General features: G+C 39.8%; 1 long non-coding RNA gene across 5 annotated transcripts in view; it reads right to left on the minus strand.

The window, feature by feature from the left end:
- LOC132398576 (uncharacterized) overlaps window positions 1-14,316 on the minus strand; it is a 42,217-nt gene that overhangs the window by 24,012 nt on the left and 3,889 nt on the right. The window contains exons 1-4 of one of the 5 annotated variants that reach the window (XR_009513701.1): window positions 13,925-14,270; window positions 13,642-13,681; window positions 11,553-11,681; window positions 11,392-11,440 (exon numbers count right to left, since the gene is read on the minus strand). This is a non-coding gene — a long non-coding RNA (uncharacterized LOC132398576). Of the gene's footprint in view, window positions 1-11,391; window positions 11,441-11,552; window positions 11,682-13,641; window positions 13,682-13,771; window positions 14,271-14,316 lie in introns of those variants that run through there. The other 4 variants (XR_009513699.1, XR_009513698.1, XR_009513700.1 and 1 more) reach the window with 4 other exon arrangements.

The raw sequence follows: 14,316 nt of genomic DNA on the forward strand, positions 1-14,316 counted from the left end.
ATTATTATTGTTTTAATGTCACAATCATGATTCAGCAGCGCAGTAGATATGGCAATTGCGCTTGTGAATTTGCACGTGTCAGCTAATTATTATTTAATCACGATATTTACTCCATACTTGTCATAGTGCTTGTCGAGACTTGGACAGAGCATAGCAATGTTTTGGTTTCGGTCTTCTCTGAGATATTGGACTTTCAAGTCACCTGACTCTGAAGACTAGTGGTATTCATTTAATGTTTAGATGTTCTTTTCAGCTGCAGTGTAGGCTTCATGTTCCTTTTGGGAGTTTTAGTTAATGGCCCTGTTTTGGCCTAGTGTTTGTTTATTTTCCCTTTACCACTGTTCGTATTAAAGTCTGTGGACTATCGACCTGCTTCAGTGTCTCTCACTCCACACTTGGACCACATCCGAGCCTGGTAACATTTACCTTGTACTCCCTCTCTGCCTCTCTACCTTAGTTTAATTTTATTTTGCTTATTAAAGGTTAATGGCTCACACCAAGTGAAAGGGGTTGTGCAGTGATTAAGCTTTTTTTTTATTATGTATGCTGGGCAGAGTAAAATATTTTGTAATTAATAAGATCTGGTTTTTGTCAAATAATTAGGCCTTTGCCCATTAGAAAGCTTGAAATGCAGAAGGTCTGAGGTCTGGGTAGCAATTACAGGAAACTCATTTATTTAAATAGGACTGATGTGAAGTGAAATGCATCGAAGGTCCTAACAAAAAGTTAAATTATAGAAGTTGAGGTCCATTGGATTAAAGATTTTATCACCTTGAACATGATGTATTGAGATGTATTAAGTTTGCCATAACAGCATTTTTAGTCTTTTATTCCTGGTACAATTTACACATGACAAGCATACGTTCAAAAGTTTCTGACTGCACAAAAGCAGCGATGCCAATTCGTGAACAGAGCAAGCTTTTAACATCACTTGTGTGCAAAACTGAAAGTGGATCTAGCCTCACACACCGAAGGAAGTCTTCTCTGCCACCTGGCCCCCCCCCCCCCCACCTTTGCCATTCCCAACATCCTTTACTCCTGCCAGGTTGATAAACTTGCTCTCCGTTCCACGTTGACAAATACAGTACTGTGCAAAGTCTTAGGTGCTCTAGCTATATATATGCATGCCTAGGACGTTTGCACAGTACTGTATACCCTTTATGGTCTTATTCCAGGCAGGTGCTGTCTTAACAGCATTGTGAAGGACTCCACGCACCCCTCACACAAACTCTTCTCCTTCCTGCCATCTGGCAAAAGGTACCGAAGCATTCAGGCTCTCATGACCAGACTGTGCAAGTTTCTTTCCCCAAGCCATCAGACTCCTCAATACTCCGAGTCTACAATGACATCTACATCATTTATTATTATATTGAAATTTGTCCTGTACTGTGCCTATTGTCTTGTTTATTAATTGCTGTACTGCCCTGCACTGTTCTGTGCACTTTGTGTGGTCCTGTGCAGGTCTGTAGTCTGGTACAGTTTTTATGTTGTTTTACGTAGTCTCAGTGTAGCCTTGTGCTGTCTCACATAGTCTAGTGTAGTTCCATGTTGTTTCATGTAGCACCAGGGTCCTGGAGGAACGTTGTTTCACTGTTACTGTGTACTGTAACAGCAGTTTATTGTTGAAATGACAATAAACTTGACTTAGTTTTTTTCTCTCTCTCTGCTCAGCACCCTGCCTGTTCTCCATCTCCCTCTGGTGTTTCCCCCCCTCCCCTTTCTTTCTCCCGAGGCCTCCCGTCCCATGATCCTTTCCCTTCTCCAGCTCTGTATCACTTTTGCCAATCACCTTTCCGGCTCTCAGCTTCATCCCACCCCCTCCGGTCTACTCCTACCATTTCGCATTTCCCCTTCCCCCCACTACTTTCAAATCTCTTAGTATCTCTCCTTTCAGTTAGTCCTGACGAAGGGTCGCGGCCCGAAATGTTGACAGTGCTTCTTCCTATAGATGCTACCTGGCCTGCTGTGTTCCACCAGCATTTTGTGTGTTGTTTGAATTTCCAGCATCTATAGATTTCTTCGTGTATGCTCCATTAAGACATGCCAGTTTCCACTAACTCCTCTCCAACTGACATCCCAATAATTTTTCTGACAGACCCTCACTCACCAACTCATTCTCACCCTATCCTTCTGGCCTCTCTAAGCCTCTCCCAACCCCAGCCTAGCAGTTCTTCTGACTAACCTCCTCCCTATCCTGGGCTGATCAACTTTGTGAATGACCCATCTCCCATGCCCATCAACTGATCCTGTTAAATACCAGGCCCTACTCTGACTGGTCCCGCCCCATTTTACACCCCAAGAGCCTCGCCCAATCGCCTCCGAGTGACTAGCTGCTTTGCACCCCCAGACCCCTCATGAGCCCAGCCTAACTCCTTCCCGGTCTGAGCTTACCTCTCTCCCACCACTTCCCACACCGCAGATTCTGTAATCCACAATCTATCCATTGAACTGAAAATGTTTCATCATGCAGGTGCAGCAAGCAGATGGGAGAGCAAATGGTACATGGCCTTTTATTGTGGCAGTAGTAAAAAAGATTTACTGTGATTATGTTGAGCCAACATGTAAAGTGTTGTGTTTGTTCTAGATCACCTTATCAGGAAAAAAATATATATTTAACCTGCAGTGAAGATTTACAAGACTTGTTCCTGGGATGGTGGATTTGCCATACATGGACAGGCCCCTTATTCTATGAAACTCAAATATATTGAGAGAAGAGCTTATTGAACCTTGTGAAATTTTACTTGGTAACAGGATGAAGTCTAAAACCAGGGATCACAATCTCAGAATAAGATTTCTGCAATTTAGGACAGAGATGGAGAAACTTTTTCACTCCAGGGTTGGTAAATTAGCCAGCCGGTAGTGTAGTGGCATCAGCACCGGACTTCGAGGCAAATTATCCTCGGTTCAAACCTGGCCAGCTGCTTGCATCTGTGCTTGGTTGAGTGCTGAGCTAGCAACTCAGCATTGATAAAGACAGACAAATGCTAAGGAAATGGCAAGGTTGCTTTCTAATGCTAATTATCTATCTGGATGAGTTCATTCAAAATGGAGAACAAAATGGAGTTTATCCAAAATGGAGAACAGTGGATTTCTAGATATTAAGGATTACAAGGGATTTGGGGATAGTGGCACTGAAGTGCAAAACCAGTCATAAATCAATAGTGGAGCAGTCTCAAAGGGCCACATGGCCTGCTCCTGCTGCTAATTCTCATTTTGTGTTGTGCCTTGGGCTTTGTTCTTATTAGAATTTTACTACTGAGGCAAATCTTTTACCAAACAACTTTTAGACATTTATGTGTATTTGGCAGAGCAAATGATTGTTTATGACTTGTGTGCAGGATTTAACTATCTAAAAATAGAAGTGAGATGCTGATTAAAAATAGATTCACTAGGGATATCCCTGAAACTAGCATTGAATATCTGGAAGTAGGCAATCTCATTCATTTTGATCCTCCTCAAAACTGAGGCCATATTAGGCCATATGGGTTCTGGAGACATTGCAAATGATTTTGTAACCATTACCACATTCTATTATCAATTAAATTTGGTGAATCAGTAATACTGGTTATCCAAAACTTGATTTTAGCTATGTGGATAAAGTATTTTAAACTATTTGTGCCATCCATGTCAATTATGGACATTGAGGCCACTGTTATGTTGTAATATACGGTGCTCAGCTATATTACCTTAAGGTTGTTATAGTCAGGGGTGGTGGTGGGGATGCTCCTGAAGGTGTGTGTCTCAAATAGCCTTTGACAACCAAGTCCAGCTCCTAGCCTCATGTGTGGCCTAGCTACTAAGCCTAGCAGAACTATTTCTACTGACAGAAGAAAGGGCAAAAGCGGGGTTACTGGCGCCTTCAAACCAGTCGCTTCAGGCAGATGGGGTTTGTCAACCGTGGTTTGCAGCTCATCAAGGAGAAGGAAAACTCTGATCTCAAATTTGCACTGTCTTACGGCTATATCCACTCCTGGGGAAGGCTTCAGGAATAAGCCCCAATGACCAGTCTAGACCTACATTTTCAGTGCTGACTGGTAACTCCTGCAATGCCACTGGTGCCAAACTGTATCGGTCTCTACCGTTCCTTTGGATTTATCAGTGACTTGGAGAGAGGGAGCCTGCTACATGGGTAACAGCTTGCTCTCTATATTGTACTGCCCAGGCTTGCATTTCACATAAACAGCTGGAACACAACATCCGTGGTTGACTCCGACCAAGGGAGGGCCTCATATAAACTCACACATATTTTAAAATAATTTTTGCCTTCATACATTGCACTCTTATTATTTGCTATTGTGATGCTGCTACTCATACGTAAGTAAAGAAAATTTACTTCATAATTTCAACATTTGACTTTCTCTGTATTCTTAACAAGAATCACTTAACACGTTCATTCAATTACAGGCCCAAGGCAAATCAAATATATGTTGGTATTTTCCTCTAAAGAAGCCGCCAAGTCAAATCACACTCCTGCTTGCTGCTTAGTCTCTTTTTAATATATTTGATTTTTTAAATAGCTAAATATCTGTCACAAAAATAGTCTGTGTAATTAACATTAGGTAGTACCAAAATTCTGATTTTTGTTTAAGTGGAGTTTTCTAAATTTGTCTTGATTTCTTTATATAATTATTTCAAAGCATTCTGTTTATAATATCTTACCAGCCCGTGGAGCTATTGCTATCTGCCTTTTCTACTACTTTATCTACAAATGCTACCAGCTGATACAAACCAAAGTCTATATTGAAGATCTTGTACTTTGAGGTTTATTATTAGTATGTACCTAGTTTTTATATTATTTTCAAATATCTATAGAAGTTGGGTGTTACCAGCAAGGGCACAATTCACTGCCCTTCCAAGGCCCTTCAGGAGGTGGTGGTGAGCTGGTCCAGTCAGTGCCACAACATCAGTGAATGTAGTATTAGGAAAACTTAGTTAGGTTTCATTGGAAAATCTGAGGCCTTGGTAAATACTTACCTAACCAGACTAGCAATATTCTTTATTTTGTCCTAATTCATAGTGTTCTTTGCATGAAATTTCTGAATGTACCATTAAAAAATTCTAATGGGATTGGTCTGTGATAAATGTCATGCTGCCATTTTATCACACACCCAGACTTGTAATTTAAATGGCTTCATCCCTCATCATAAATGCACATCATATCATAAGAACCCTTTTTTTAAAAAAAAAGATTACTGCCTCCTACGATTAACTTTACATGATTTTTATAGATAGTTTACATACGTATTCTGATCTGTCCGACAGAGCGGGTCATTTTTTAATTGATTGGAACATTGGTTTCACTACTTTATCAATTTGATTTAATCCTTGCATGATGCAACAAACTAATAACATGGTTTTAGCATATGATTTTATTTTGTGTGACGGTACTAGGAATTGACATTTTAGCAAATCATATTTCTGCTTTTGGATCTTCAGTGCTACAATTAATCTGAACAATGTGCTGTATTATATTGAGTTTTATCCATATTGCATTTTGAAGCATCGACTGAACAATATCTGTTACTTTATCATGAGAAATTAATATTTTGTTTTTAATGATTCATTGAAAGTTGGGATTCCTTTGTTTTTTTTTACAATTGATTTTAATAACTGTCGAAAAGGAAAGTTGGAGAAAATTTACATTTATTCCCCCCAGGATGAGCTTTTACAGTACTTTGTTGTATCAATTAGATATTTAGGACAACAATTTGCATTTACTTCCATAATATAATATTTAAAAGCAATGGAATATTCTTTAATTAATAAAATAGTTCAGATAGTATGTGCACAGAGTCTTGCACAGTAAGTTTCTGTCATTAAGGTCAAGGAACATCAGCTGGTTAAGATTACAGTTTCATCCGCTACTATTTGTGATCTGACTAATAAACTGAAAACCAGAAGTACATTTTAGTCTTTGTTTTATGGCAATAATTACCCTATTAACGTAAACTGGATGTGGTGGGAGTCAGTCTGTATCCACTTCATGCTAACTAAGTTTTTTTGGTTACTGTGAATTACAGTGTGTTTACATAAAACAGGCGTTCACAGTAGGAAAAGAAATGAGAAAAATCGCAGCCTGTGTGTACAGTGGAAAGGAAATTCACTGGTTTTTGTAAGGCTTTATAATTTGAAATCTTTCATATAACAAAAGAGCAAGGAGTAGTTTTACATCGTGTGCATATTATTGCAAACTGTATCATGCTAACTTAAAATCTGTTTATCCATTGTTAAATAACCAATAGTAATGGAAGACAGTGAGGTGTAAACCCCAAAGAGGTGCCCCACAAATAAATTAATGTAATACTCTAAGAAAATAGGAGAAAGAAACACAAGGTGTCACCTGTACACTTGCAAATTTCTTTAGAGGTATGGTGGAGAGCATTCTGACTAGTTGCACTACAGGCTAATATGGAGGCTCCAACGCACAGGATTGAAAAAATGCTACAGAAAGTTACTGGTTCAGCTAACTCGGCCATGGGCACAACCCACCCCACCATCGAGGACACCTTCAAAAAGGTGGCACCTCAAGAAGACGCCGTCCGTCACTAAGGACCCGTACGTTCCCCTCTTCTCACCACTACTGTCAGAGAGGAGGTACAGGAACCTGAATACCCACACCCAAAGATTCACGCACTGCCTGTTCCTCTCTATCATCAGATTGCTCAGCAGCTGATGAATGCATGAACATGACCTCATTATTCCCTTTTTTGTATTACTTACTTATTTTGTAACTTAAAAGTTTTTTTTGTCTTTGCATTGTACTGCTGCTGCAAAACAATGAATTTCATATCAATGATAATAAACCTGATTCTGATTCAGATTCTAAAGAGAAATGAAGGTTTTACATTTTTAAGTATCATAACTTCATATGACACGGCATTAGGAATTAAAAGGGAGGAAATTTAAGACCATAAGACATAGGAGCAGAATTAGGCCATTCAGCCCATTGATTCTGCTCTGCCATTTCATCATGGCTGATCCCAGATCCCATTCAACCCCAAACACCTGCCTTCTCGCTGTATTTCTGATGCCCTGACCAATCAGGAAACAATTAACTTCTGCTTTAAATATACACATGGACTTGGTCTCCGCCACAATCTGTGGCAGAGCATTCCACAGATTCACTACACTCTGGCTTAAAAAAACCCTCCTTACCTCTGTTTTAAAGGGTTGCCCCTCAATTTTGAGGCTGTGCCCTCTAGTTCTGGGTACCTCCACAGGAAACATCCTCTCCACATCCACCCTATCTAGTCCTTTCAACATTTGGTAGATTTCAGTGAGGTTCCCTAACATTCTTCTAAATTCCAGTGAGTACAGGCCCAAAGCCCTCTCAGGATTCTGGGATGTAGTCCATCTGGTCCAGGTAACTTATTCACCTTAAGACCTTTCAGTTTGCCTAGCACTTTTTCCTTTGTAATAGCAATGGCACTCACTCCTGCTCCCTGACACTCATGGACCTCTGGCACACTGCTAGTGTTTTCCACACAATGAAGACTGATGCGAAGTACACATTAGGCTCATCCGCCATTTCTTTGTCCCCCATTACTACCTCACCAGCGTCATTTTCCAGTGATTCAATATCAACTCTCATCTCCCTTTTACTCTTTATATAATGGAAAAAAATGGTCTCCTGCTTTATATTATTGGCTAGTTTGCCCTCATATTTCATATTTTACCTTATAGCTTTTTTAGTTGCCTTTCGTTGGAGTTTAAAAGCTTCCCAATCGTACAACTTCCCACTCACTTTTGCTACCTTATATGCCCTTTCCTTGGCTCTTATGCAGTCCTTAACTTCCCTTGTCAGCCATGGTTGCCTATCCCTACCATTTGAAAACTTCTTCTACGCTTCCAAGTTAAAACAGATTTAGAGATGAGCAATGAGTGAATTGGATATGGAAATATCCATGTTATTTTTTCAGTTCATGAGTGGCACAGTCTCAGACACCCCTCTTCCTACAGCATTGGATAGGGTGTTGGTGGATTTGTGAGGGTACTGCATTTGAAAAATAATTGACTCACCTTACAATCTGGAATTGGATTGTTAAACTCCTTTCTCTAGCAGTCTAAGTCCTTGGAAAGGTGTTTTTAAAACTGACCATTGTGCTTCTTGTTTTCTCAGCATAATGGATATCTACATGGAGTGTTTACAGCTGCGCTCTGAATACAGGAAGGCTTTTTTCCTTTTGTGCAAAGACCTCTGGTGCTACCAGAAAATCTTGGTGCAGGTACACTCTTATGTATTCAGCTCTTTCTCAATTTCACAGCAAAGATTCAGCTATCAACCATCTGCTCAACAGAAAAGGGTAAAGAATTGGCAAAAAAAAAATCCTGTCAGGATTTACAAGTGCTATTTTGGCATCTTCCTAACGACTACGCCAGTAACAAAGTTGTCCTCAGTTAATTCAATTCACTTCCCATGATATCAAGAATTGGCTGATCGTACAGTATTGCATTGTATGTTACAAAGTCTATAGGCCTTGAATCATAGATCAAGACAGGATCCCGTCCCTTCAGCCCAACCGCCGCATGCTGACCACAGTGACCACCCCACTAGTCCCAATTTTTGCATTCAGACGATATCCCTCTAAGCCCCACCTCTCTATGTAAACATTTCTTAGATGATACTGTTGTAACTGCCTCAAGCAGCTTGTTTCAAATACTCACTGTTCTAGTCCCCTTTAAATCTTTCCCCTCTCACCCTAAATCTTTGCGCCCCAGTTTTGGACACCCCCTCCCCCCCCCCCCCGTGGTAAAGACTGTTATCGTCCACTGTTCATAATTTCAAACCTTATAAGTTTCCCCCTCGTTCCCTTACATTCCAAGGAATGAAGACCTAGACAGGCCAACCTCTCCCTATAACCCAGTCCCTCTCGTCCTGGAGACAGCCTCTTACATCTTTTCTGCATTCTTTCTAATTTAACCACATCTTTTCTACAAGAGTGTAACCAGAACTTCCAAGTGTGGCCTCACCAGTAACTTGCAAAATTGCAACATAATTACCGGTCAGTGCCCTTACTGATGAAGGCCAACATGCTAATTGACTTTTTCACCCACCTGTCTGGCTATAACACTACTTTCAATGAACTATACTTGTGTACTGCTAGGTCCCTTTGTTCCATTACACTCCCTAGTGTCCTACCATTCAGAGTACAAGTCCTATGCTAATTTGATTTTCCAAAATGCATTCTCTCATACTTATCTGTAATGAAATCAATTTGACACTTCTCACTCTCCTAACTGATTAAGAAGCCCCTGTAATCTATAATAACCTTCTTCACTATCAACAACACATCCAAAATTTCATGTTATCCACAAACTAAATAACAAATGCAAGGCTCCCAAAACCAATCCTGGAGGCATACCACTAGTAACCAGTCCCCAACCCAAGAAACAATCTTCAACCACCGCACTCTGCTTCCTACCTCTAGGCCAATTTTAAATCCACCTAAGTAGCTCAAGATTCCATGGATTTCAAGGGAGTTAACTTTCTAGACCTACCATGCATTTCCTTGTTGAAGGCATTGCTAAAGCCCATAGAGACACCATCCACTCTCCTACCATCACTATCTTTTTGGTTAACTCTTCAATAAACTCTAAAATGGTCATCAAGCACAACTTCACATGAACAAAGCCATGCTGATTCCTCCTATAAAGACTATATCTGTCCAACTGCTAGAAGATCCAGTCCCTCAGAATTCCCTCTAGTAATTTCCTGACTGCTAATATCAGGCTGACCGGCCTGTAGTTCCCCAACTACATATTTTAAAGAAGAACAACATTAGCAACCTTCTGATCTTTTGGAACTTTGCCAATTGCTAAAATGAAGCAAATATCTCTGCAAAGGCCTCCACAATTTTTTCTCTGGCCTCCCACAAAGTTTGAGGATGCACTTGGTTGGGCCCTGCAGATTTACCTAACTTCATGCACTGTAAGGCTGAAAATACTTCCTCACTGGTAATATGAATTTCTTCCAGAACATCTCCACTAGCTTCCCTTATCTCTTGAATAACCATGGTTTTCTTGTCGGTAAACACTAAGTAGAAATATTCATTAAAATTCCCACCATTCTCCTGCTGTTTTGATACAGACATACTTTATTGATCCTGAGGGAAATTGGGTTTCATTACAGCCGCACCAACAAAGAATAGTGAAGAAATACAGCAATATAAATATTTGAGACATGTGTAGTCCTGCTGGATCCTAAGGGGATCTCTCCTTAACCACCCTTATACTCTAAACATAGTTATACAATCTCTTGGGACTTTCCTTAACCTTAACCTGCTAGATCTGTCTCATTCCCTCACTTTGCCCTCATGATTTCCCTCTTAAGACTGTTTTTAATTTTTTATAGTCATCAAGAGATTTACTGGGCCCCGAAGTCCTCAATGCTTCCTTCTTTTTCTTGCCCAGAGCTTCAGTATACTTAATTATCAAGTTTTCCTAAACTTGCCAGGTTTACCTTTCAGTTTAGCACTGGACACTTGATATCAATTTTCTTGAAAGCCTCCCACTTGTTCATTCTTGCTATTCCCTTCAAACAGGCTCACCCCATCAACCTCTGCTAGATCCTGTCTAATTCACACCAAATACGCCCTGATCCAGTTTGGGATCCCACGCTGTGGAATTGTCCATTCCTTTTCTATCACTATCCAAAATTAATAGAATTATGGTTATTGGATCTTAGTGTTCTCTGACTGCCACTTTAGTTACTTGAGGTCCAGTATTGAGTAGAGTCCTCTACATACTGACTCAGGAAACTCTCCAGAACACATTTCACAAATTCCATCCCATCAAGGCCCTTAATTCCTTGGGTAATTCAGTCAAAGCCGTGGAAATTAAAATTGCCCACTTATATAACCCTGTTAATCTTACAACTATAAGCAATTTATCTATGCACTTGCTCCTCAAGTTCCTGCTGACAATTGGCCGCAATACAGGTGCACTAGAGTGACTCTGCTCTTCTTCTTTCTAAGTTCTACTCGAAGTACTGCTGTTATGTGCTCCCTTGTCAAAAAGGCAAAACCCACCTCCTCACTTACCCTACTGTCACCCCTGTAGCATCTATGTCCTAAAATATTGAGCTGCCAGTCGTGCCATGATTCTATGATGCCGACAATATCCCAAACCTCAGAGCCAATCCATGCTCTCAGTTCATCCGTCTTGCTGCTTGTTTTGACGCTATCATAGCTGTGATTCTGAAGATGTGTGCTCCTGAACCAGTCATATATCTAGCCAAACAACTCCTCTATAGTTATTAAACAAACAAGGCAGAAAATTGTTCTAATCATAAAAAGCAAGATACATTTTATCCACTTAAATATTGACAACTCGCAAGTTTTGCAAAGTTGTGATGGGTGTCAAGCAAAGCTTATTATGGCATTAATTACTCACTTATAATTGGTTTGGATTTCAACAGAATCACTTGGCTCTTTGTCTTGGTCTAAATAAGAAATTAATTTTGAAAAGTAAATTAGAATGAATGCTCTTGATATGATGACAGCAGCTGAATCATAATAAAGCTGGTCAATTTAAATCAAACAGAAATTTCTCACCTTTTTTTTCCCTCCAGTACAAAGGAAGGCAATTGCAGTCAATGGAGAAAATCATCTCAATTTCTGATATTCTGACACTTTCGAAACCCATAAACCCTCTGGCGCTTCATCAGTTGCCTTTTTTCTTTCCTAATATCAGGAGTGGGGATGCGAACAGATAAATGAACTAAGTTTGATTTTAAACTTCTCAGGATAATGGGGCATTTCATGTCTGCAGGCAGCAATGCCTGGAAAACATTAATGCTGCTAAATTACAAGAAATTATTTGCAGCTTGCAATTGCCAGGCAGGTATTTGCATAGAGCAGGGGTTCCCAACCTTTTTTATGCCATAGACCCCCTACCATTAACTAAGGGGTCCATGGACCCTAGGTTGGGAAACCCTGGCATAAAAAGATGCAGGATGGTAATATAAGGAGAGATTGTGTTATCTAACCTACTTACCTCCGAAGTCTGGTATGATTGACCATTATCTAATACTTAACCTGGAGCACTGGTGTGTATTTATGAGTAAGGTAAATTGATCCAAATCAAGAGGAGGAACCTAAGATGGTCTTACTCTCTGTCTGGAAATGTTAAGTACTGCACCCAAAGGCTGTTCTGACAAGAATATTTGGGCCTTTATGACTTCTTGCTTCACTGAGAGCTGCTTATATCTCCTGTACTGGTGTTATTTAATTGCAAGATTAAAAACTCCCATCTAACATCCTGTCAAGAAGTTAAGTTCAGTAATGCCCAGTAAATTTTACAATATCAAATTCACATCAGCCCTGTATCAAGTTAAATCCTAACTCCAGAAGAGGAAAATTACTTTGAAATATGACTGCAGAAATGAGATTATAGAAAAATTAATAGAACTATTGAGGACCAGCAAAATTGAGATTTACTGTGTTGTAAAGTGAATCTAAATGGCCTTCCACGGAGAAACGGGGCAATTAGATGATTGTTCCGGCAAGGTGCCCCATTCTCCCATTCCAATCCCGGTCCGGTGGGAAGAGTTTGAAAGGAACTTATTTAAATCAGTGAAACAAACTTAATAATACTTTTGAAAATTAAATGGTCTGCGATGCTAAGGCAGAATTATAAACTATTACAGTTTTTAAAGGAATACTTATCAATGGTATAGACAAGACATTCATACTGGAATAAAGCCGGGAAAAGCGCTTCTGTCAGTGAGCATTAGAAAACAGCCAATGATTATAATTGTTTCCCCTGATAAGTTAGATCAGAAGTTAAAATGTATTTACATTCATTGCAAGAGCCTTGGGAAAAATGTAGCCCTATAAAATCAAGGTTATTTACACTGTGTCTATCTTGTAACGTTACGTTACAAATTATGCGATAATGTTATCAAGTAATCATTCCTCCCCGATAGATCAGTACTGTTACCCATTAATAGCCGCATGACAAAACTGTTTGTCAGGTTTTTAAAAAAAGAGTTACAGAAGGCTTGCCTCTAAATCACATTAGTCAAAAAGAATATTTTAACTATTCATAAAATAGTTTCTGTATTTATTATTTTCTAGATTTTAGTTGCCTGTCTGCCCACGACAGAAATATTTCGTTCTTTTTCCGATTTTGAGTAGCCACTGTTCTATTAACGTGGAAACATTGGAGTTCATCCACATTTCGTTTTGTTTTGTATAATACATGTTGAAATCAGAGGACTTCCATGCGCACAGTACGGGAGTTTTAAAAGTATGGGGATTAAAACTGAGGCACGAAATGCAATTCCAGTTTCGAATACTAAATACTCCAGCCTTCTACAGCGTACAGAAATCTTCATATCAAATGCTGAAAACTTCAATGCAAAGTATTTGCACAGATTTTACTTTGTCATAAAAACGATGAGATACGGCTGCAAGGATTGATCTGGTCACCTGCTGGTTCTATTGAAGAGACGCAAGAACTGCCAGTCAAAATGTTTACAATAAACACCTGTGTTAAAATCACGCAAGTTGATTTAAAAATGAACGTTTACAATCATGTCTTCGAGTACAGTATCTCTGCCTAACAGCTTTTATTCCGTGCATCCACTCATTCACATTCGGTTGAACAATCTACAATAATAATAGGATAAGTGAAACTGACCCTTTTTGGCAAAAAGTTCGTGTTTCAAGTATAAAAGATCCTGTAAAAAATAGAAGTTCATACTGCGTAAAAAGGAAGCGCGTTTGCGCGTTTAAAAATATAACCGCAGTGATATTAACCCCTTGAGCACCTTTTGTTTTGCAAAAAAAAAGCCAAAACAACCAGCACGGAAACCATCCAGTTCGCCGAGAAATGTCAAATGTTGAGAGATGTTTGTCAGAAATCATTTGATGCAAGAATTATTATTACTTTTAAACACTTTGGATTATTGATCGGGTCTTACTCCTGCAATGGTCGATCACTGGAATTAGTAGCCCGTCCTTCTCTGAGGAATATTCATGATGAAATCTTGTCAGTTAATCTAAGTGATGCAACATGTAGCAGCATTTTGTCAGGTTAGTTTAAGTGGGAGATCACTAAAGGGCTGTGTTTTCTCTGGTTGTCTGGACGATGGCGCTGTGAGCCGATTCCTCTTTCGTAGGTTTCACGCTTCGCTAGGACTACTCCACGGGCGCCTGCCTCTCACTCTTCGCCTCGCTGACGGGGGAAGGGTTGGGGGGGGGGGGGAGTTGTGAAGATCGAGCGAGAGAGGGGTTGCTTGTCAATAAACAAAACGCTTTTAGATCATAGCAAGGTCGCCCCGAGCTCCGAAGCGAGCTCGTTCTCTCGAGTCGC

This window comes from Hypanus sabinus, chromosome 8, assembly GCF_030144855.1.
Source record: "Hypanus sabinus isolate sHypSab1 chromosome 8, sHypSab1.hap1, whole genome shotgun sequence".
NCBI lineage: Eukaryota > Metazoa > Chordata > Chondrichthyes > Myliobatiformes > Dasyatidae > Hypanus > Hypanus sabinus.